At 45.2% G+C, this 24,971-nt stretch overlaps 1 protein-coding gene across 1 annotated transcript in view; it reads right to left on the bottom strand.

Annotated features, from left to right (window-relative positions):
• The window catches only part of PPEF2 (protein phosphatase with EF-hand domain 2), a 79,276-nt gene extending 58,057 nt beyond the window's left edge, over positions 1–21,219 (bottom strand). The window contains exon 1 of the mRNA XM_075605411.1: positions 20,886–21,219. The gene's annotated coding sequence lies outside the window, so the exon portion shown is untranslated. The remainder of the gene's footprint in view (positions 1–20,885) is intronic.
• Between the last annotated feature and the right edge of the window lie 3,752 nt (positions 21,220–24,971).

Here is a 24,971-nt window from a genome sequence, read left to right as displayed (position 1 = left end):
CAGAAAGCAACTGCCTGTGCTTAATACCTGGACTCCTGCCTGTGAAACTGCGTTTCAGGCACTGAAAACTGCGCTTGCTGGGGCCCCCATACTGGCTGCCCCGGACTATACCAAACATTTTCTTATACAGACTGATGCCTCGGACTTTGGCATTGGGGCTGTGTTGAGCCAGGTGGGGGAAGACGGCAGAGAGCACCCTGTGGTGTACCTCAGCCGCAAACTACTCCCCATGGAGGGGGCATATGCCACCATTGAGAAGGAGTGCTTGGTCATTGTATGGGCACTCAAAAAGCTCCAACCCTACGTGTATGGGAGGGCTTTCATGTCATCACAGACCACAACCCCCTGAGTTGGCTACAGAGGGCATCAGGGGAGAATGCCAAGTTGCTAAGGTGGAGCTTGGCCCTGCAAGAATTTGAATTCACTATCCAGCATAAGAAGGGTAGTGAAAACAGCAATGCTGATGGACTCTCACGTCAAGACTATACCTCTGAGACTGAATTCATTAATGGTGCCAGCAGTGACCCACTCCCCGTGAGGGCCAGTGGGCCACAGGTCACCTATTAAGATTGGGAGGTGTAGAGGGAGAGGGGGTTGGCCCGGTATTAAAGAGGTTGCACCCTATATGGCCACCCCCTGACCTCACCAGGGAGGCAAGGGGTTAACTGGACTGCGGTCCAGGAATGTGGTTTTCACCTTGCTATAACATGAAAATGTATGTTCCCCTGTTGTAATGTATTTCCACCATGTAAGTGTCTGTACCCCACACACACCGGGATCCATCTGGGAGGACAAGGGTTAATAGGTAGTAAGTGAGTATAGCCCTTTGTTTAATTTTCCCGCCTTTTCAGGCACCATTTTGCAGAGTCCCATAGGCCGCCATTGGAGCTCCATTCATTTCAATGGCGGATCTAGCAGTTCTGGACCTGTTTCCCTCGAAGACCAGCAGGTGGCATCTGAGAGGAGGAGCGGCGGTTTCCCATTGTAAGTCAATGGGCCCATTGACTTCAATGGAGATTCCTCGACGGCGATCTCCAGGAATAGGTTGGCAGCCGTCCAAACCGCAAAACCGCAAAGCGGATACTTTGTCTGAAAAAAAGTTTGATCACTATTAGGCCAAGTTCAAAGACAAGTGGCTTGGGCATCTTAGGTTCTAGGGCACCCAGGAATAAAATTCTTTTTGCCCCTAGCTCCTAGGCATCCCCTCACTTCACCACCACTGGTCCAAGAATCCAGGACCCCCGGAAAGGGTCGTGCTGGCTGAGCGGTCGCGCTATAGGTTTCAATGGCGACAGAAGAAGCAGCACGAGAAAATGGCCAAGTCCGAAACCCTGAAAACCATAAGCCCATATCTCTGGTTCTGGAGGGTCCAGAGGGCCAGGGTTTGGGGTGCCTGCAGTCACTGTTCCGGCATGTCCGCAGATCCATTCCCGAGCCACTCCGACCAACCCGACGGAGTATGGACCACCATAAAGGTTCGTGAGTTTTTCCCATAGACATCAATGGCGGCCGTTTCCCATTGACCGGCTATGGCGGAGAAGTCCCATAGGCTTCAACGGCGACGGTGCCCCGTTGTAAGTCTATGGCGTTGGACTCCCATAGGCGCCAATGGCGGAGTTTCACCATTGAAAGTCTATGGCGGCGGAGCACGTTGTTTTCAATGGGGAATAAGTGAAAAACTGAGATTTATTTGACAGCTGAGAAATTTGTAATAAAGAAATAAACAGTTTATCTTGTATTTGCATATCTCTGATTCTGTAGGTCGCACCGGGCTGAAACTTGGCCACTATGGTGAGTCAGTTCCGGCATCAAGGACTGGGTCATTTCTACCCGCTGGACCCAACAGAACCGGGTATTTTAATATGTTTGTATATTAAAAACCATACTATATTTGAAAGCGGGGACAAAAGTCCGCGAAGATTCCTGCACACTAAGGAATGCAAATGGTCAGGGGGGCGAACTAATGTCTGAGAACCAGGCCCCTGATCAAAGACTCAGCAACTCTAACTGTTTACATGAGGGCGGAGAAGCATAAAGCTGGAGTGGTTTGTAGGTGCCATAATTCACACCTGCAAACAAAGAATATCCTGCCAGATACCCCATCTGGCAGACTGATCGGCGCCCCTGATCTGGGTGTGGGGCTACAGAAATGAGACACTCAGAGTCCCAGTACGCATGTGCCATTTAGCTGTGGGGCATGGGTTAACAATGTTCCCACGTTAGCAATTGGGTGCAGATAATTGTTCTCCAATAGTCTGCACTCAATGATAAGAATAGGGTTGAAAAGATATATAAACTGTTGTCAACCCTACAGTCTTTGTCTTCTTGTTACATCTTGATTGATACCTGATTGCTGGAGAATTGCTCTTTGACTACTTCTTCATTCCAACCCCTAAGTAAGTGTTACCTCCTTGTCTGTTAATTGTACTATCTTGTTGTGTTCACCTATCTAAGGAATAAATATACTTTATTATATCTAAGCCTCGTTCAGTTCAACCCAGTTATTTGGTGTATATTATATCTTGTCATAAGTTACCGTGACAATAACCTTTAGTTGCAAAGGCATCAAAAAAATACTATGGCAGATCAAGATAAATCAGTGCCAGAGGAGAAATACGAACCGCCTCTCAGGCATATCATCCAGAGCTAAAGTAGAGCAGTAATGATCCGATGCGGTTATCGGCGGAGGGGAAAGTCTGCCAAAGGCCTACTAAGGCTTATAAAACAGAGGTAGATATCATCAATACTGATGCTTTTAAAAATGACATTATCAACAAAAAAGAACATCAATTCCTGCTGACACCCTATCCTAGGATACGAACCCTGTATCTGTTGCCCAAAGTTCACAAGGATCTCTCTACTCCACCAAGACGCCCAATTGTTTCAGGGATTAGGAGTTTATGTGAACACATCTGCATTTTTGTCGACTCTAACCTGAAACCACACGTGGAGAGCCTTCCATATTTTATTAGAGACACTTCTGATGTCCTCTTGAAAATACAAGATATCTTTGTTCAGAAAGGGACATATCAAGTCACATGTGATGTGGAATCTTAATATTCTAAAATCAATTATAAGGATTGGATTGTGGTAGCAAAGTTTTTCTGGGCATGCAGAATCCAGAATCGAGTAACAAATGCGATTTGGTAATGCGATTTTTATCATTAACTCTATCTCACAATTCTTTTCTTTTTGATGATTAATATTATCTACAAACCAGAGGGACTGTGATGGGGGCTACATGCGACCCATTGTATGCCAATCCATGTTTTGGGTTGGTGGGAATGGGAGCTGGTTTTTGCAAAGGATATGCTAGATTCTAGAATATACTCAGTCCATACCCTTATGGCTCAAGTACATCGATAATGTCTTCTTCCATTGGGTGGGGGACATCAACAGTTTTAAACACTTTATTTCACTTCTCAATAATAACAATTTAAATATTAAACTTTCGTTTGATATTTCTGCAGTCTCAATACCTTTTTTTAGATTTATTGATTCAAGTATCTGCAGATGGGAAAATTGAGACTGAGGTTTTTCGTAAAAGTGTGGCCACTAATACCCTTTTGCATTACAACAGCAGTCATCCTGTGTCCCTCAAAAGAGGGATTCAAGTGCTACAGTTAGCTATATGACTTAAAAGAAATTATTCTACTGCTGAAAACTTTCAACTGACAGCCAAGGAACAGGAAAGTATGTTTATTAATAGAGAATACAGTAAGAGATGCTTTAGTCAAGCATACAATCAAGTCTACAAAAATTACAGGGACAGTCTTTTAGTTCGCAAGAAGAAAAAGTCTGTAGGAATAGGAGTTCCTCACACACGTTAGGATATACTGTATCTACGTTTAATGATAACTGAAATGATATTTGATTCATTTTTTAGAAACACTGGGGGGTTTTACTCGGCGACAGTTATTTGATTCACGAGTTCTGATGACTGCTAAGAGATCATCTAATCTCAGGGACCAATTCATGCATAGTCCCTTTAATAACAAAACGACATTCAAAAGCATAACTGTGGGTACGTGTCTCTCATGTAAATGCTGCCAATTTACTTCCTCTATAAAAAAATGTTTTGATAGTGACAACAAGAAAGAATATTATGTGAAAGACTTTTTCAACTGTTGCATATCTGGGGTCGTTTATGTGCTCACATGTCCATGTCACTTGCTATATGTTGGTATGATGTCGAGAGAACTTAGGAAACGTACTTTGCAGCATGCTTATAACATCAGAAATGCCTCCAGAGACCTATCAAAAAACAAACAGCTAACCAGTGTACTGTATATAGTTAAGAAATATGTTCCTGAGTGTATAGGATAGACAAGTCCCCGTTATATTCTAGGTAGGGACAGCGCCCCTTCAAGATAGTCTCCTGATATATGGCAAAGGTGAATCCAATGGTTCACCAAAGAGGAGGCAGACACACCACAGAGGTCCCTATGAGGAGGGCCCAGTGTGCAATATCAGCTGTACAGGCAGGTGCACACACGCCTCAAATCCTAGTCTGTCTAGAAGTGGCAATTCAGAGACATAAATGGGGTGTCTATCATCTAAATATATTGAGTCAGCAAGGGTTCAAGAAGTGGCCCATGGTAACAGAGCATAACGGACATTATGAAGAATGGGGATGGATCCATTAAGAGACGTCAGTTAAGTGTTCGCACCTCCCCAGTGTGTAAAGAACGGGCGCCTGGGGATGCAACTTGTTAAGACTGCGCAATTAAACGGTTAACAGCTATCTCAATGTATTCTGTGAATGAATGAGAAGAGTCCTAGTACCAAAAGGTAGAAAAGGTGTGTGGATCGTGAAGACCGCGACGCCAATGAAAAAAAGGGATAAACTCGCCAGCAAAGAGAATTAAAACCAATTTATTGGTCTACATAAAAAACATGGACAGAACAAGACTCTCCTCCCACGCATTTCATGCCCCCCTGCGGCGCTTTCTCAATGAGTAAGAATACTCCTTACAAGAGGAAAACACTTTGGTGAGGCATCACGTTATCAACGCAAGTAATATTACCTCATTTCATATGCCCCTTTGCTGTGTCTCTTCCTATTATGATCCTCCATTTCATTTAAATACTACCTCCCCAACCCGTTTACACTCCGATATATTACTATATATTTTTATTGGCATATTCCAAATGTTTTGTTGCCCTGCTGGAGCATATATTCGTTTTTTAATTTTTCTAGTACCAAGAGGGCACAAATAAAGAGTGTTGTTTGTCCTATAAAAGTTCCTGGCGCAAATGGATAAGGTAATGCCTTATGAGTTGCTAATAATAGAGATACTGATGTAAACTTCCTAGGAGCTGGGCAGGGAGGGTTACAGATCTCCATTCAGGGATACTCCATTTTTGGGAAAGATAGGTCAAAGAGAGGAGGAGGGGTGTTATTTTATATTGAAGACTCCTTACAATTTACGCTGCTAAATATCCCCCCAACCCCCAGCTCTTTTGAAATCCTAGTTGGTAAAATGTACCTACCTTTTTTAAGTTTATTCTTATTGCTGAAATCTACTGCCCCTTAAGGCCCAACTACAATCCCTGACTCATATGACTAACTTTCTTGACACAGTTTCCTCTCTGAATGTGAACAGTGAGCTGTTAGCGCTTGGTGATTTCAACCTCAATTGGCTTGACCCTAAAAACAACAAAATCTGGACACTAAATTTAACTCAAATAATTTCCCAATCCACATGGACAAACCTAAAATCTGGCAACCATTCTGTGCTAGATTTTATTCTATCCTCTAGTCCAATTGAGTCCAAATCTCAGGTATCCTACCTGACTTTGTCAGCGACCATGCAATAGTGTACTGTGTAAGGAAAATCAAACCACCCAAATCAAAACCTAAAGTTCTACTCACTAAAACATTTAGAAACTTTAACCAACAGCAATTTATGCCTGATCTTACCAACTGTCCTTGGTACAGAATCAACTTGATACCTGACCCCGATTCTGTGCTTGATTATTTCCAAACAGAGTTCTTAAAACTCTGTGATACCCATGCCCCACTAAGCAGAGTAAGAGTATGGGGGCCCCACCTTCCGTGGGTTATAACTGATCTTATAGCGCTCTACCATTTCAGGGATGCCTTGTGGATAAGATACAAAGTAACTGGAACTACCAAGGATCTTAATAATTATAGATGCCTGCGGAATATCTCCACGAGGCAAACAAGACACACAAAAGCTCAATATTACTTTGACAATCTTCATCAACACACATCAAATTCAGCAAACTTCTGGGAGATCATCAACAATATATTCCAGTCTTCTAGCCATCAACAACAATCTAATGTAGCCCTGGTAAGATATCATGGGTTTCCCCCACTTCAAGCACTGCTCTGAGTGGTGGAGGTATGTCACCTGACCCTGTGTCTAAGGCAAGAGACACAGGGGAGGGGCCTGCTGAAATCAAAAAGAGCAGGGCACTGCCTAATTAGTGTGCTTTCAGTCTGGCTAGTGTGTTCAGTTGCAGAGGACTCTGTGACTGAGTAGTTAGTGAGTGTTCAGTTGGAGAAGGAGAAGCCAGCAGCCTATGAGTAGAGCTGATTGAAGTATAGTTAGGGAGGTGGACCAATGCCTCTCACCCTGATTAGGGGGTGAGGGAAGAGCTAGCCCCACCCTGGGTGCCCTGGGCCTAGGGTGGTGGCAGGGAAAGAGACCATCCTGAGGGAGAGCGGTCTGGAGGAGCTGACAACCTGTACCTGACTGAACGTACTGCTGCTGTTGTTGCTTGTAACAGGGGACTTATCCTTGTTCACAAATGTGCCTCTAATCCAGCAGTGTGGTGGTTAACTGCTGGTAGGCAATTAACTAACCCCACCTACCTGATTGCTTAGAAAAGCCTGTCTTGTGAGACAGGAAGTGACTCCTTAGCTCTGACTGAGAGCTGAACTTTGGAGACAGAGCAGTTGTTCTTGATCTCTGGAGCTGACAAATAAGACTACTAAACCTGAAGCTGACACACCCTGAGGGAAGGGAGCTGAACCAGGAACTGAGAAGATTTTCCCTCCAAGGAACAGATAAGACTTTCATTCTTAAGAGACTTCTTATATCTGCTTATTTCATGCTATGTGTTTGGGGCTGGGAGAAATGCTTGACTAAGGGAGATGTGAATTAATTGCATAGTGTTTCACTAGAAATACTCCCAAGTGAATATAAGCTTTGTTTTCCCCCCCCTGTGTTTGGATGGATTTCCTGATGAAAAGGAAAAGGCACAATAAAGCCTTATTATAATTTCACCATATAAAAGTCTCCAATTGTGTACCTCTGTGAACGTCCGTCTACATATGGTGTCCGAAGTGGGATGATAGGTGTCTTTGAAGTTAAAAAGGACCGGAGATTTTTATGTGAAATTTTTTTATGCTTTTTGCCTACAAACAAGTCTGAGCAATTTAGAAGAAAAAACCTAATGCAGCAGAGATCAGAGTTAAAGGGATATACACCACTGAAACGTACAAAACCACATATGGACTCTTTGCCCCAATCCCAAGAGGAAAGAGACTGCTGAAACAGCTAAACCTTATTATGCCTATCACAAAGTGTAATATGGTCATTGAAATAAGCGGTTTGCCTTTCAGCCATAGTCAGCGTTCAAGAAGTGAGTCAGCCCTTAAAAAGGGATAGGTGTTTGTTGTTTTCAAAAGTTTCGCTGAAGCAGTGAATACATATGGTGACCCACGAGTGGTACTGATTTTGCAAATAAAGGTTGCCACACCGCATAGGGCTACCAGCTGTGAATTGAGTATATGCAGAAAAGTGTGAAAATTGATACATGACGGTGCTGAAGCAGGGGAATTTTTAGCTAACAAATGCTGAGTGTAAAATTGCCCTATAGGGGAAAAGGGATTTCTGATCTGTGTAAAAGGTATTTCAAAGCCAATTGCTGAGTGTTGAGTCACCCTGCCGGGAATGAAAGAAATAGTCCACTGCAAAGAATGTTTTTTTTTTCTGCAAGTAAAAAAGTCTACCTATATATACTGTATCTTGGGAGCAAAGTGTGAAGTGTGAATGCCATAATACCCAAAGATGAGACTGAAAATTACTGAACTCAGGCAGAAAACCAAATTCTGTTGCTGAAGCGGGGGTATTGCACCTAGCAAGTAAATTGTGTAAGGCAAACAGAAGTTTTTACCTAGCAACCACACATTCAGCATATCAAATGAGAGATTAAACCTAGCAAGTAAATGGTGTAAAGCAAATAGACTTTTTTACCTAGCAACTGCACATCTTGTATACCTGATAAGAGAAAATGCATGCACAGTACTACTGATATTGAAAAAAAAATTACCCAAGAAAGAAAAGTCTACAGAGATGCCTGTGAGAGCTATGACCTCTACAAGCAAAATATGCCCATCTGTATGGCTACCACAATTAATTGGGGGTTCTAGCAAATACAGTGGCAACAGCTGCAATAGCACCTCCTGAGGTCAGGAAGAAAATTACACCTGACAGCCTAAAAATGGAGGACAAGATGCAGCGTTCCTGTAATGAACCCTACCCCACGGAAGAGTGGCCCTTCCATTCCAATAAAGAGGAAGACATCTCTTACGGGGAACCCGAACCGAGTCACACCCACAAAATACCCCAAAAATGGTGGGGGTGCCTGAACTCGGCACGAACAGAAAAGACCGCCCTCTATGATGACGAATATGGTTGACAGGAGACAGAGCGGGAACAGCAGATCACCCAATATTTCTGTCAGCTAAAGCAACTGCAAGAAAAGCTGGCGTATATAATGAAGCTGCTAAAGTATCAAATAAAGAAGGAGACCCCAGTATTCCGGATGGGACGGAGTCATCCAAAACAAAAAAGCGGAAAAAGAAAAAGAAAAGCGGTTCTTCACTTACCGTGGAATGAACAGACACGTCCGCAGATCCTGTGGAGAAAAATGGGGACGAGTAGCCCTGCAGCCTAGAAAAAATTCGTCCCGCAGTTAACCGTATATCCAGAGGGCCCAAGGCAGAAGTCGTGCACCCCAAAGAAGTGTCTGTCCGGTGCCAACAGTGAGGAACCCTCAACTAACCATCCCAGGGAAGTGGAGCCGGAACCAGTGAGTGACGATCCCTTGACCAGCCCTGAAGATGCCCTGAAAAATGCCAGGCATGACTGTGATATGCTCCGTGAACAATTGAAACAAAAGGAAGATATTTACATAGAGCTACAGAAAAATAACGTGAGGCTACAAAAAGATGTGCTCACAATTTACTCTTTAGCCAGGACAGAATTGGACGATCTCAAGACTGAGCTAGATACTGCAAAGGCTACTATTTCCACCATGGATGAAAAGCAGAGCCAATTTGATAAAATGGTGGCTACGCTAAAGCGGAAGTATGAGGAGGCACTGAAGCAGATGACAGTCTTCCAGCAAGAGGTTCACACTCTTCGTATAGAGCTGAATGCCTCACAACAGGAGATCAACAGTGGCCGGATAGAAGTGGACGTATCTCAGAAAGAGGTTCAGACACTCCGCAGAGCACTGGATGCTTCAGATCATGAGACCAACAGCTGCCGCACATACCTGGAAGTTTCCATTCCCTTGAGTCAGTACACCAAGGAGAAAACAGACGCAGCGGCAACTTTAACGACAAAAATTACAGAGCTCCAGAATATGAAGGAGACACTGATACAGACTCAGAGAAAGCAAAGTGCACAGATAAATTCCCTGAGAAGAGACTTGCAAGACGCACTCAAACAGGTTGAGACTCTGCAGACCAGTAACTTACAGATTCCTCCAATACGGGAAAAGGTATTGGCTCTGCCCAAGCACCAGTATCCCACAGTAACTAATGCCCGTGAGGACAAGGGTACAGTGAGAGTTGAGGACTCCACGCACCTTCAAAACAAGATTATGAAGTTTGAGCCACCTAAGAAAGCACTAGCCAAACCTACCGCTGCCCAACAGGCAACTAACAGAGGTAGGAGTGCAGAATCAAAGCCAGAAGAATCCTTAGCTGAGAAAGCTGAAAAGATAGGATGTTCTCTGGAAAGGGCGGTGGAGGTGCAACTCAGTCCCAAAGAAGCTGAACTGGCGACTCCGTTGTGTGGAGGAGGTGCAGAAAGACCGCTTCAAAAGCGGAAAACTCTAAGGGCTAGTACTAACTGCTCTACAACTGTTGCCATACAGTTTGTCTACAAAAAGAGGAGTGCCCGACGCAACAGAAATCTCATGACCGCGCACTCGGTAAAAAGACTTTACTTGGAAAAAGTCCTCCTCGAGCGACTGAGGAGTGCTGATCTCAAGCACCTTCGGGAGGAGACAAAAATAAACTGGAGAAAGGGCTTCAATCCCAGCGGGACAGAGGGTTCTCTTCCTCACTCCACTCTCATTCAAGTCACAGAAAGATCTCGAATGAGAGTGGAAGGATGGGCTTTGGCCGTGGTAAGCCCGAGCTTCCCACAAACAGGGGAGGTATGTAACAGGGGACTTATCCCTGTTCACAAATGTGCCTCTAATCCAGCAGTGTGGTGGTTAACTGCTGGTAGGCAATTAACTAACCCCACCTACCTGATTGCTTAGAAAATCCTGTCTTGTCAGAAAGGAAGTGACTCCTTAGCTCTGACTGAGAGCTGAACTTTGAGACAGAGCAGTGGTTCTTGAGTCTCCCAGGAGAGACTGACCAAGAGAACACAGATCTCTGGAGCTGACAAATAAGACTACTAAACCTGAAGCTGACACACCCTGAGGGAAGGGAGCTGAACCAGGAACTGAGAAGATTTTCCCTCCAAGGAACAGATAAGACTTTCATTCTTAAGAGACTTCTTATATCTGCTTATTTCATGCTATGTGTTTGGGGCTGGGAGAAATGCTTGACTAAGGGAGATGTGAATTAATTGCATAGTGTTTCACTAGAAATACTCCCAAGTGAATATAAGCTTTGTTCTCCCCCCCCTGTGTTTGGATGGATTTCCTGATGAAAAGGAAAAGGCACAATAAAGCCTTATTATAATTTCACCTTATAAAAGTTTCCAATTGTGTACCTCTGTGAACGTCCGTCTACATTGCTGCTACTGCTGCTGAGTGAATAAAGACCTGCTGCTTTGAAGAAAGATCAACCGTGTGAGACTGGAATCTCTCTTCCCTGTGTGGGAATTCTCTGGAAGTTAGTGAGTGTTCAGTTGGAGAAGGAGAAGCCAGCAGCCTATGAGTAGAGCTGATGGAAGTATAGTTAGGGTGGTGGACCAATGCCTCTCACCCTGATTAGGGGGTGAGGGAAGAGCTAGCCCCACCCTGGGTGCCCTGGGTCTAGGGTGGTGGCAGGGAAAGAGACCATCCTGAGGGAAAGCGGTCTGGAGGAGCTGACAACCTGTACCTGACTGAACGTACTGCTATTGTTGTTGCTGTTATTGCTGCTACTGCTGCTGGGTGAATAAAGACCTGCTGCTTTTGTGAGGGAATTCTCTGGAAGGATTCCACCCCGCGTTCCTGGGGCTTACCAGAGATGGAGGCGCTGCACCACGAGATGAAACGAAGGCATTCACCCCAGAAACCTGATCCTGCCATCCCCCATACTATCGCGGGTGACTCAGGCCCTCCTGTTGCCAGCAGGTATGCACCACACTCAGACATGTAGCAGACCCTAGTACAGGGTAGGGGGGCTGATCTGTGATTGCCCCAGGGAGGGAGGGCTACAGTTGGAGGCGCTGCTGAGATAAACAGGACAGGTTTTCAGCGAAGCAGGACTGAAAGTGTTAGGTACACCTTCAGAGCAAGTGCTACAGAAAGTAGGGCAAGTTTGCATAGTAGGAGTAGTTAGGAGAGCATGGACTCTCGCACAGTACGCCCTGGGTGCCCTAAGAGGGTGTTGTAAATGTGGGTGCATGGCTATAGCTGTCCTAGTCCCTTGAGGCAGATAGTGTGAGACAACTGGGGGGGTTAGCCTTTTAACTTGTCCAGGGGCCATGGCCCAGGGTCTGCACTATGGGTGGCCAAAAGTAGGAGACGCCCGTACTTAGGAGATGCCTAGTACCCTAGCCAGTACCTAGAAAACACACCACAGAGTGCTTGTGATGAACCGTCAGCGAGTGCGGTGTACTAAGAAGGAGTTCTGCCTAGCCTGCGGTATTCCATACGTTATATTCGTGGGTTAGAGCACCAGAGAGAACAGTCAGTGTCTAGGAACGTGTTGCACAGTTGACACTGAGAGTAGCGCTATTGTGGGCTTAGAGGGCTCATTAAAGATGGCGGCGAGAGATACATGTGCTCTGCGGGGCATGGAGGAGGTTAAAATGGCGATAGCAGTGTCATTCATTGCAACGCGGGTTGCAGCCGATCCAAAATGGCGGTTCCCACGGAGCCTAGATCGCGCACGTGCTGCATATGTGGCGAGAGATGTGCAGGGGTTTGGCGCCAAACCCAGATCCCCAGCAGACAGAGCGGAGCGGCACATTCTACTTATGGCCTGTCGAGCCATGGCCTATGATTAAGACCCCGCGGGGTGCCTCTCCAGCAACCCTGATCGAGGTGTCGGAGGCGGAGGAGAAGACTGTCCTGGTCCCCTATATCACCCCTGAGGTAGGGACCGAGGCCCAGCCAACCAGAGATGTCCCGGCGGAGGAGAGCGCGACCACAGGGGAGGTACCGGAGCGGGTCCGTTTCATACCACTACCCACTGGCGGTGCGGCAAGAGCTCAAGGTGACTCCCAAGTGGAGGAACCGTCGCACTCCTCATCGGAGGAAGGAGACAGCCTATCATCGGTGTTGATGCGCCTACCGGCAAACCACCCCAGCTGTAATAAAGATGCAGTTCTACTGACCAGTGAGAGGGAGCAGACGAGTCCGGAGACCCCCCAACGGCGAGCGCTGGTGTGGCCTGAGCCGCGTAGAAATCCCACGGCCGTGGCGACTCCCAGTGCGGCGGAGATGGGATCCGAGACGGCTCCCGAGGAACCAACGAGCATCAGCCGGCAGCGGAGCGGTAAGGAGACACCACCCCCCCTTACTCCCGCCAGGCGAAGACGGAACCGGAGGAGAGTGAAAGGCTTGTGGCCTACCTGCCGGTCCGCGATCCTGATTGTCCTCCACCGCCCCTTCCGGTCCTCGACGCACTTCCGGTGCAAGACCACGGAGCGGATGGAGATTCCGCGGCCACCAGCGATGACGTCACTTCCGGGTCCGACTGGCGCAAAGGCCCGGAAGCTTTGTTCTCTTCAATGAGGAGAGCGGAAATGGAGGCAGAATTCGAGAAGTTCAAGGCCCAGGTAGCCAAGAGAGGAGCCCGCAGTGCGGCAGAAAGAGCAAGTCACAAGATGCCTACCAGTCGTGGCATTGCCCGACTCAGAGACACTTTGCAGGACATTGCTGATCCCATGGTCACCACCCCTAGCGCCATTGCCCCGGCCACTACCCCTGCCCCGTCACGTGTCATGCCACCGGGTCCTAGTGGGAGTAAGCTGGAAAAGACGCCCAAATATTCCACCGATTGGAGGGATTGGGAATTAAGTGATGAAGGGTCTGATGTGGAGATACCATATTCCAGAGTTATACGTGTGCCTAACCCTGTTGCATTTAATCCTGTGCCTAGAGGTAGGGCCCGAGGGTCCCAGACTACTGCTCAAGCGGGTCCCGTGAGTCCAGTAGTACATAAGATGAACCCCGCGACCTACGCAAATGTTATCCAAGGAAGACGCAAAGGCTCACACTCTACTGATGCCGCGACGTCAGGTGTGTCCTCACAAACAGAGTCTGATACAGGTATGAGTGTAGCGTCATCATACGAACACCAAGATAAGTTGTGGGCACCGCTGTTCACAGGTTACCATGAAGGTATGGACCGCAAATGGGTCATGCTTATCAAGAACAGTATAGTAGATCATTGGTGGGCTGTAAGCACCTTTTCTCCCCAGGAGGTTGCAGATGAACTAGACAATAGGTACCGAGAGATTGAGCAGAAAATAATTATTCCCCAAGGCTCATCTATTTTGTATGACGATATTGCCCCTGAGGAGCCACAATTCTGGGTACTGCCAGGCAAGGCTGGGGACAGGAAGCTGACGAAGCTAAGTAGGTCAGACAGGGCCATAGTGGCAAGGTACCGGCAATCCCATGGCAATGAATTCCCATATACTGTATACCAGAGCCCATTATGCAAGAAATAGAGGAGCAGAGAGATACCTGGCTCCGAGAAGCTGTCCTTGAGTACCTACGAACTAAGTTTGGTAGGGCCGCCTATTTGAGAGAAGAGAAAATCTGTGATGTAATAAGGGCTTGGAGTACAGGTTGGAGTATTTACATGCATAGTGTTAAGTATAGGCCGGAGTATGGGTCTGTACAATCCTATTATGTAAAGATTGTAGATCACAATGGACGGGAAGTAAGGAAACCTGATCCCTACCATTATTATTAGTTCGGGTTCTCCATGTTGGGAGGTTCCCAGTGTTATTGATTCGCCATCTGGGTGGGACAGTCTGATGTGTACGCACTAATCAATTGTGTTTGTAATCCACAGATTGTTCGCCTGCAGGATGGTACAGCAAAATTAGGTCCAAGTGGGGACCATTGGATTCCACCTGAGGGAGAGTGTAGCCCTGGTAAGAAATTGGGCTATTGGTCTTTCCTCCTTCTGGTATAAGTCCTGGTACAAATTGCGGTGAAAAAATTAAACTAAATATATATAATCAGCGCTCAAACCTATAAATGTTAACCTACACTGGCGACACACTTTATTCGAGCTCGGCTAGTCCCACGAATTCGGGTATACCCGGGTGTATTGAGGTTTGTAACTGTTTTCTGCCCGAGTGCATTGGGTTATTTTCCAGGCAGGGATTGAAGCATTTTATTCCCGCTGGCTGCAATACTGCAGAGTATATATATATATACTGCATTACAATTCATGAATTTATGCCATCTGGTAGACACGCGAAGCATTGCAGCCTATTAAATCCTAATCATTATCATTTAACAGATCAGCCGCCCGTCAGCCAGGCATGAACCCAGGCTGGGAAGGCAAACGCAACGGGGCTTGTAAGAGGTGAGGAGCGGCGCATTCCAGGTATCTGCCAGGTACATACTGGGTATTTGCTCGAATAAAGTGTGTCGGTGCAGTATATACTAAGTGAAATAAATAGGTGCTCTACAAACAAAGGAGGATCCCCTTTATAGGAGACCCTACACGTGATCCCTCACAGACTAATGTGATAGAGTGGGGAATGGCTGCCTTAGGAATATAACAAGCCTATCCACAAGGCATGTATACAGAGCATGAACAACAAATTACAAAAAACACAGAAAAACATACAGTACAAACAATGATTCCCTGGCGCCCTGACAGATATAAACCTGACAGAAGAATGTAGTCCCATGAATCAAATGATGATAGAGGATAAGATCCACAGTCCACAATGTCCCGTTCTTTTTAGTTAGGAGACTGATCTGGAAATGAAAACAAAACAACCATTGCGCAGTACCCTGTGGTTAGTTTTGCACACCCCCACCGTTGCTAGCTACTTAATTAAAAGTAGATTAAAATGGGCCTCAAAAGGTTTCTTTGCTCTCCTCGTGGTTGGCTCCGACTTGTTCCTGCTGCTGATGACGTAGTCCTTACTTCCAGCGTCAGCACCACCATAAACCGAGTGGAGACAAGAATGGGCGCCAATAGTGTGATATCATAACATTTATTACTAAAAATATCAGGGTTAAAAACATGCACTCACATGCCGTATTGCCCTATGCGTGTCCTACAATGTGCCGTCCGCTTACATGGGAGGATGCCGAGGGATTGCAGGAGGAGTCTGGATTTGGCGTGGATCCCCGCTTCGTGGCCGCGACTCGGAGCGCCTAGTACCTCCTCCGATGACGTTCCCCGCCTATCGACCTCTCCTCCTCTCAATGGGTATGCACGTAGCAGCACGTCCTGGAAGTTCCACCCTACGCGCGTTTCGTGACTCTGACGTCACTTCTTCAGGGGCAATTATCCAATGGGAATCCCTTGTTAGCCAGTCACAAGGGTACAAATAACCTCCAGTGACCCCACTGCTCCATTGCCCCTGAAGAAGTGACGTCAGAGTCACGAAACGCGCGTAGGGTGGAGCTTCCAGGACGTGCTGCTACGTGCATACCCATTGAGAGGAGGAGAGGTCGATAGGCGGGGAACGTCATCGGAGGAGGTACTAGGCGCTCCGAGTCGCGGCCACGAAACGGGGATCCACGCCGAATCCAGACTCCTCCTGCAATCCCTCGGCATCCTCCCATGTAAGCGGACGGCACATTGTAGGACACGCATAGGGCAATACGGCATGTGAGTGCATGTTTTTAACCCTGATATTTTTAGTAATAAATGTTATGATATCACACTATTGGCGCCCATTCTTGTCTCCACTCGGTTTATGGTGGTGCTGACGCTAGAAGTAAGGACTACGTCATCAGCAGCAGGAACAAGTCGGAGCCAACCACGAGGAGAGCAAAGAAACCTTTTGAGGCCCATTTTAATCTACTTTTAAGTAAGTAGCTAGCAACGGTGGGGGTGTGCAAAACTGACCACAGGGTACTGCGCAATGGTTGTTTTGTTTTCATTTCCAGATCAGTCTCCTAACTAAAAAGAACGGGACATTGTGGACTGTGGATCTTATCCTCTATCATCATTTGATTCATGGGACTACATTCTTCTGTCAGGTTTATATCTGTCAGGGTGCCAGGGAATCATTGTTTGTACTGTATGTTTTTCTGTGTTTTTTGTAATTTGTTGTTCATAAGTCCTGGTAATTGCAGGCTGCCAGAAGATATCATGGGTTTCCCCCACTTCAAGCACTGCTCTGAGTGGTGGAGGTAGGTCACCTGACCCTGTGTCTAAGGCAAGAGACACAGGGAGGGGCCTGCTGAAATCATAAAGAGCAGGGCACTGCCTATTTAGTGTGCTTTCAGTCTGGCTAGTGTGTTCAGTTGCAGAGGACTCTGTGACTGAGTAGTTAGTGAGTGTTCAGTTGGAGAAGGAGAAGCCAGCAGCCTATGAGTAGAGCTGATGGAAGTATAGTTAGGGAGGTGGACCAATGCCTCTCACCCTGATTAGGGGGTGAGGGAAGAGCTAGCCCCACCCTGGGTGCCCTGGGCCTAGGGTGGTGGCAGGGAAAGAGACCATCCTGAGGGAGAGCGGTCTGGAGGAGCTGACAACCTGTACCTGACTGAACGTACTGCTGTTGTTGTTGCTGTTATTGCTGCTACTGCTGCTGGGTGAATAAAGACCTGCTGCTTTTGTGTGGGAATTCTCTGGAAGGATTCCACCCCGCGTTCCTGGGGCTTACCAGAGATGGGGGCGCTGCACCACTAGATGAAACGAAGGCATTCACCCCAGAAACCTGATCCTGCCATCCCCCATACCATCGCGGGAGACTCAGGCCCTCATGTTACCAGCAGGTATGCACCACACTCAGATATGTAGCCAGACCCTAGTACAGGGTAGGGGAATGATCTGCGATTGCCCCCGGAAAGAGGGGATACATTAATGTCAAAAAGGATAATACTACTCTGACAAATCACACTGACTGTGCAAACGCATTCAATAAATATTTTGTGGGGTGTGCTACTTCCTAACTATCAAATCCCATCCCTAACTACAATTAAAAGGCTCAACGTGTGAGAACCCCTATAGCTCCACGCCATCCCAACAGTGCCCAATTTTCAATTTGTCCCAGTATCTAAACAAGAGACTAAACATGTGCTCCTAACATTAAAACTAAACAGCCAATGTGGACCTGACATCGTGCAATTAAAGTTCCTATGACTCGGTGCCCCAGTCATTGCCATACTACTTTCCTCCCTAATCAACTCTATTTTGTTTTCAGGTCGTATCTCACAGACCTGGAAAACTGCCAGATTTGCCCCTGTCTTCAAAAGTGGGAACAAAACATTGTCTCCAACTGCAAGCCAATCTCTCTTCTCCCAATACTATCTCTCTTCTCCCAATACTATCCAAAGTCATGGACAAATGTGTCCACTCACAATTAAGCGATTACTATACCAAGACTAATTTTCGAAATCAACTCGAATCTGGCTTTCGCCCAAACCACTCCATGGTAACTACCCTCTTAAAAGTTTGCAAGGAGATAAATTGTGGAATGGCACTGGGACAACTTACTGGTGTAATATTCCTAGATTTTGCAAAGACTTGATACTGATGATCATTTTATCTTACTAAACATACTTCAGTACTCTTGAATAGAGGAGACGACAGAGAAGCCCAATGCTATATCCAACATGACAGAAATACACAGTAAAATACTTATATATTCTCTTGAAAAAGGGTCATTTAATTTAACCATTTGGCCAAAGCGTTCCCTACTAACTTGTGAAGTGGGGAGGGGCGGGCTTAAAACCTGGGCAGGTGGAGCCACCAACCTCCAACAGCTGAAACAGCTGAGAATAGGTTAACAGAACACAAACACCCAGCAAGCCCTTTTTGGGAACCCCTGAGCCCCCACAAAATATATATATGTATTTAATTGTCAAAATGGAGTGCTATTGAGCGTGGCATATGTATACAACGCCCCTCCCCACTTCACAAGTTAGTAGGTCCTTTCATTCTGCTGGATATAGATCCAATGTGGTCTTGCTCCCTCCTAATAGAGGTAAATTAGAATTTTAATCCTAATAGAGGTATATTAGTATTTTATCTGGTAGTGTTAGGACTTGCGAACGGGTGTCTGCCTTGCTGTGGCTCGCAAGCTTACAACACTTTGGCCAAAGGGTTAAACTAAATGACCCTTTTTCAAGAGAATATATAAGTATTTTACTGTGTATTTCTGTCATGTTGGATGTAGCTTTGGGCATCTCTGTCGTCTGTTGTATACATTTGCCACGCTCAATAGCACTCCATTTTGACACTTAAATACATACATATATTTTGTGGGGGCTCAGGAGTTCCCAAAAAGAGCTTGCTGGGGTTTTGTGTTCTCTTGAGTAGAGGAACACACTTTAAACTGGTTTCACTCCTACCTATTTGGTAGATCCCAATTATATCTATCTTGGGCTCTAACTCCAACCCCTTCCATGTCACCTGTGGGGTCCTGCAAGGCTCTGTTCTGGACCTCTACTCTTTTCAGTCTTCATTAATGATCTACCTACAGGTTGTAAGGCAGCTTCAAGGCACATGTATGTGGATGACAATTTTATATGCACGCAGCCCTAGTCTTCCTGATTTTGGATACATACTGTACTTCAATCAGATTTTTCATGACTTGAATACTAAATTTACCAAAACAAACTGTTTTTAAACAGTGACAAAACTAACTATGGTATTTTGGACTAAGGCTACTTTTCTAAAGCTACCAACAACAGAGCTACAGATCAGAACCAACTCTAACACCACTCTAGCCAGTCACTAGTTTTAAATAACTGGTCATATGGCTTAATTCCCATTTAAACTTTGGGTTGCCTATTGATACTCTGACATCCAAAACCTATGCCAAACTTGGTGTACTTTATAGAAAAAAAAAATCCTCCCTAAGCCCACTAGTCAGAAACCCCATTGCACAGCAGATACTAATGCTAATTATATACTATGAGGACATAATATATGGCGTAACACCCCAAACTCACCTTAGGAAACCAGATATTTTCTACAACTCCATATGCCGCTTTGTCCTACAATGTAACTATAACACAAATCACTGAAAAATGCTTGAACAACCAGGTTGGATATACCTGGAGTTCAGGTACCAAGTACATTTTTCTTGTCTTACCTTCAAATATTATCTGGGCAAGCTACCCGCCTACCAGAAAAAAAACTCCTCACCCCTACCAAACCCAGCGCTTATCACCGGAGATCTGACTCCAAAAGACTGTTCATGGTCCCACATTTCAACAAAAAAATCCAGTCGCTCCTCCTGTTACCTTGCACCATACAAATGGATCAGCCTACCAGAGACTCTCAAAACCGCCTCCAGTTTAAGTTCTTCCAAGACTGCAGCTAACTCACATTTTAATCTGGTCTGTAACTTTTACAGATGCCCATAATTTATATTATCTCTAACTGTCCATGAAATATCTGTAAATATAATGTAAAACCTCTGTACATTTAATGTAACCATGTATTGTCCTGCTCCCCAGGACATACTTAAAGACGAGAGGCAACGCTCAATGTATTATTTCCTTGTAAAATATTTTATTTAAGATTTATTATCCTTTTAAGTAAACTACACATTTTTAATAACAACAGCATCAGCAGCGCTGTTTTTTTTTTAACTCATACTTTACTTTGATAGCAACTTATAACAACTATTATTTGCATCTTAGAGAATTAATATTTTACTGAGCTTTAAGGTGTTGTGTATATAATGAACATGAAACTCGTTAGGCGTTTGTCATTGTCTTTATGAAGATTGGTCATTTATTGATACAACATAGAATATGCATTATCTTTATGTACAAAACACATCGCTGTGTCAGAGCACAGGATTACATTTCCCCCACACTAGTTTCCATTTACAAAGGACTGACGCTAACCTACTGTAGTCCAACTGGTGTGTGCTATATAATAATCCCATCAATAGGACCTGCAATGTTTTGCAAAGTAGTGTCTTGCAGGTTCTTCAGGCAGCAAAGGTGTTAGTGTGGTAAAGATGCCTCAGTAGAAGAGATTTCTAACCAAAAGGCATTTAATAAATGTTCAGAGCTTAAAAACTTCTAAAGAACACAAGAATTAACCCTTCCATGCATGTTCCCTTAAAATAAAAAGTGTGCTGTTACTGTGGTAATGAAACCTTCTGATTTTTACAACACGCCTGAAAAATAGTCTTGAACAGTATTGCTACATGCATTGGTGACATACTGCATACTGTAAGTGATGCTTTTTGCTTCAGTTTTGATATGCACCCTTTTTGGACTAACTATTACTCCTATGTTAACATTAAAAGAAAAGACAAACTGAAATAGAAACTTACCTTTCAGATCAGAAATTAGCTGTAGATGTTTAGAGTTATGTCTTTGGTTTAATTAATTTCTTTTAGATTCGTGTTCTTTTGCTAATTTTCAGCATCTCCCTAATACTTTAATTGGAAATCTATGAAATTCAAAGGTAAACAGCATCCAGTGAGACCTTGGAAGGGGCATCATTAATGGACCGGTCTGTATTTGTCTCCTTTAGATATGTCTGGCATCAATGCAGACAAAGCAGTCCTATGATTTATTTACAAAAGTAGAGTAGGAGAAGCTGTAAGTGCCCTCCCATGTGACATTTAAGACACTGAAGGGATCTGAAATGGATTAGGATTAGATAAGGTTCTGAAACAAATACTCTGGATGTTTCCTTAATAGCCGTACATTGTACCACTTGCATTGCTATTGAACTAAAACTGCAATGCAAGCAAAAAAAAAAAGGTAATAATGTTGTAAAAATAATTAATAGGATTTCAATATTAAAATCTACACTACCTCCAGTTATATACCTTTTACATACTACTGGGGAAGAGGCAGGGTTTCAGACTATGATTCTGTAAAATGCACTCTGTAAATATTAATCAAATATATACTTAATGAATACCACACTAGGGCTTTGGTCCTCACCTAGGTCGTGTCAATGTTTTTCAATATTATATATCAAAGTTTGACAGTGTGTGACTATATATACTGCATTGAAAATCAACCCAGTGTACATCTACGTTGCTCCAAAGGTGGACAGCCTGATGGGGCTCCCCAAGAGCTGCTCCCCTCTGCACAGCACCAGCGGGCTAAGGGTTAACATTTGCTTGAACTTTCTGGAACGTCAACTCCACCCGCTGGAATGTTAATGAGCCAAGAGCACACAAAGATCTTTTAGTTCACAGCTGCATTGAAAATCAACCACCCCAGTGTACATCTGCATTGCCCTAAAGGCAGACAGCCTTTGGCACAGCCAAAGGGCAGCCAAAGGGTACGAGCTGTTTGCTGCCATTCGCTACTGTTTGGTGATGTTAAAGTGATGTTAAAGCTGCTCTACTTCAATCTGAAACGCAAAAGCCCTTTATCCTCTGTACCCAATTTTCCAACTCTATCTGTCCATGAAATGTCTGTGAATTGACTGTTTAACCCTGTTCTTTTAATGTAACCATGTATTTTTATAACTCGGTGCCCAGGACATACTTGAAATCGAGAGGTAACTCTCAACGTTTTACTTCCGGGTATTATTTTTTTTTATAAATAAATAAAATACTGCATCTCCTGTTTTGCTTGTGTTTGGACTGTTGCAGCACACAGCGCACTTGTGACTCTCCTTGACATTTTCAGTGGATGTGCATGTACAGTTAGTTCTGTCTGGAATATGATATTTACGGCATTTATTTAAATACTGTATGTACATTACTGTAATGTCCACCTAAAATGTACTTTCTGACTTGGAATCTATGTGACGGTTATAATGACGATAACACCTTTTCTTTTCTGTGAGATTGTACATTGTCTATATGTATATTGACCTTTTTGGAGAAAACATTTAAGAAAGAGATATTTAATAAAAGAAAAGACAGAGGGACCTATAAAATATAATGTGGGACCGTCTTCCACTTGATAAAGGAGATTTAAGGTCTATTAAAATTAATGGATCTTAACCCCTTCACTGTCAGAGGAGCCTGATGGGCACTCATGCAGGAAATGGGTAACATCCTCCCCTAGCAAGGGGTCAGTTGGAACTAAAGTTGTTTCTCTTTGGACCTATAGTTGGCTCTGGTTCACAGAAGAAAACATTACGTTTGGAAGTGCCCAGGAACAAGACATTGTTGTGACAGCAGGGGCAACATGGCACAGTATATTAAAGGTTAAGCCCACTTGTGGACCCTATTAGTCAAGATGGTGACCCAGCCCATAGGGTTAACTGGCCATCTCAAGGCTTCTAAATGGCTGCCAGCCCTTCCAATATCCAACTGGTGTTTTTCCGGTATATCAAGTAACTATTTGATGTTGTTTGTTTTTCCAACAGTATCTATGTGACTCATTGTGTGTTTAAGCCACTAACAATAGTCTAGTGTTCCCACAGTAAGTCAGAGGGCTAGCCTTTGTGATGGGCCAGGTTGGACAATGGTGAAGTGGGGAAAGGTGAGCTCTCCTGCTGGGGAAGTACATACAGTACTCCAGAAGCAGAGCATTGATCTCTTCTCTGTGAGAGGTATGAAGTTGAAATTGAGAATCAGGGCCTGGGTCCTTACTCTGTTGGGTTGATTCCCATTGGTCATTTCCAATTTGGAAATCTGGCATGCACTGGCGAAAGAGATGGGAGAGAGAGACCTGGCTTGGGAGAGAGGCAGGCCTGCAGGAGCTGGGGAGAGCTTGGGCATGGCAGCAACTAGATGACAGCAGCCAGACACAGAAGTTGGGCCTGACCTCTTGCCGGGCCCAACTTCAATTGCTGGCCGGGCCCTCCTCAGCCACCAGTTCCAGGACAGCTCCCCCCACTCTCCCCCCTGTCGGCATCCCTGCCTACACCTAGCGATCTAGGAGTCCCGTGTACCCCTAATTTGTGGTGGGTTATTGCCTTGTTTGTGCCCTGTGTTACTTCCCGTTGTCTCCAGCCAGAATAAACTATCATTTATTTAACTCTCTTGTTCTGCCTTGTGTTTGCGATCCCTGTAAAAGTCTGGTCCAATGTGACAATCGTTATACCAGACACTTGCAACAGCACCTATACCAGAAATAAACCAGTATGTAGAATACTGTTTTGATCTTGTTCTGAATCAGAATATGTAGAATTTGGTAATTGTCGTAATAGTAAACAGCAATAAGGAGGACAACATTTTTTGTATTTCAACAAAATCAAAAAGACTACAAGATTTGTTACAAGATTTGTGAACTTTTGTTTTGTCCTTTTTTAAACTTAGGTTTGGATGTTTTCATTTAAAATCATGTTAAGTAAAAATGACACTTCCTATCATTACATTTCCTTTTATACCTGTAGCATGGCTGGTCCAGACTGCCTCTCTACCCCCTGTCATGTGTAGGGAGGTCCCCCTAGGTTCCCCTCATGATCTCTTTTACCTCCGTGGGTGCCGCCAGAGGCTGCAGTTAGACTGCCGTAGGCAGGGAGGTTGAGACAGGGGCGACTGGGTCGCCGGGGACTGCGGTGGCTCCCGTGTGCAGGGTGCTGCCATTTTCAGCATGCGCAGATAGTTTCCCCAGTGCGGTGGCCATTAAAGAAGATTGCGCATGTGCAGTGTATGCATGTGAACGGCAGCCAATCGGGGAAGACTCCCAGCAGGGACTACATGTCCCATGAGCCTCTGTATAGTTCAAGTGGTCTAGTAGGGCTGCAGCTTTCCCCCTGGAGCAGGGAGTTGATACATTTGGTGCGCAAGGACATGGAAGGGGTAGGTTGCATGTGCAGGTGTCTGTGGCCCCTGCACTAGGCCAGATACCCCGTTAGGCCCCAGCTAGGCCCCTGACTCCCCTCAGCTTGTGGTTGCTGCGGGACAGGCCTATAGATAGGGACACTTCCCCTGTAACATAATAGTGAGGGACACAGCCAGGACACGCTGCATCCTGGATCATGGTGATCTGGGACCAGATCATTCATCTGTGCTAAAGAGACAATTAAGGTGGTACCATCCAGGAGGGAGCCACCCACCATAAAGGCGGAGGCATTGCAGTTCATCATCAGATCCGTGGATCCCATCTGCATCAGCTGCACTCCCGGGTGTGGAAACACCTGTCAGGTACATCATCTCACCAAATGCACCAACTATACACGGGCTAGTGGGGCAGCGTTGTCTCACACACTTGGGTAGGTGGTTGATTCTGTGTACACTGGGACAGTGTGGTGCCCGGAGCACCTCAGTACATTGGGGTAAACCCTGTAGGGGTGTGGACACGGTGTTGGAAGGCGCGGTGAGGGGCTGTGGCCCTGCGAGGCCTAGTATTGCGGTTTGTGCTAACATCCTAATAGATCTGGGGAGGATCAAAAGATGGTGTCAAGCTTCAGATCCCAGAGTGGATAAAACACTTCAATTTGTCCTAATAACTGTGAGTGCATATCTTACCATCTTTTGGTTGATACTAGTTAGTAC

The sequence above is a fragment of the Ascaphus truei genome, chromosome 1 (assembly GCF_040206685.1).
Source record: "Ascaphus truei isolate aAscTru1 chromosome 1, aAscTru1.hap1, whole genome shotgun sequence".
NCBI lineage: Eukaryota > Metazoa > Chordata > Amphibia > Anura > Ascaphidae > Ascaphus > Ascaphus truei.
The sequence above is the reverse complement of the archived record's forward strand: the minus strand, read 5'-3'. Positions and strand labels throughout refer to the sequence as shown.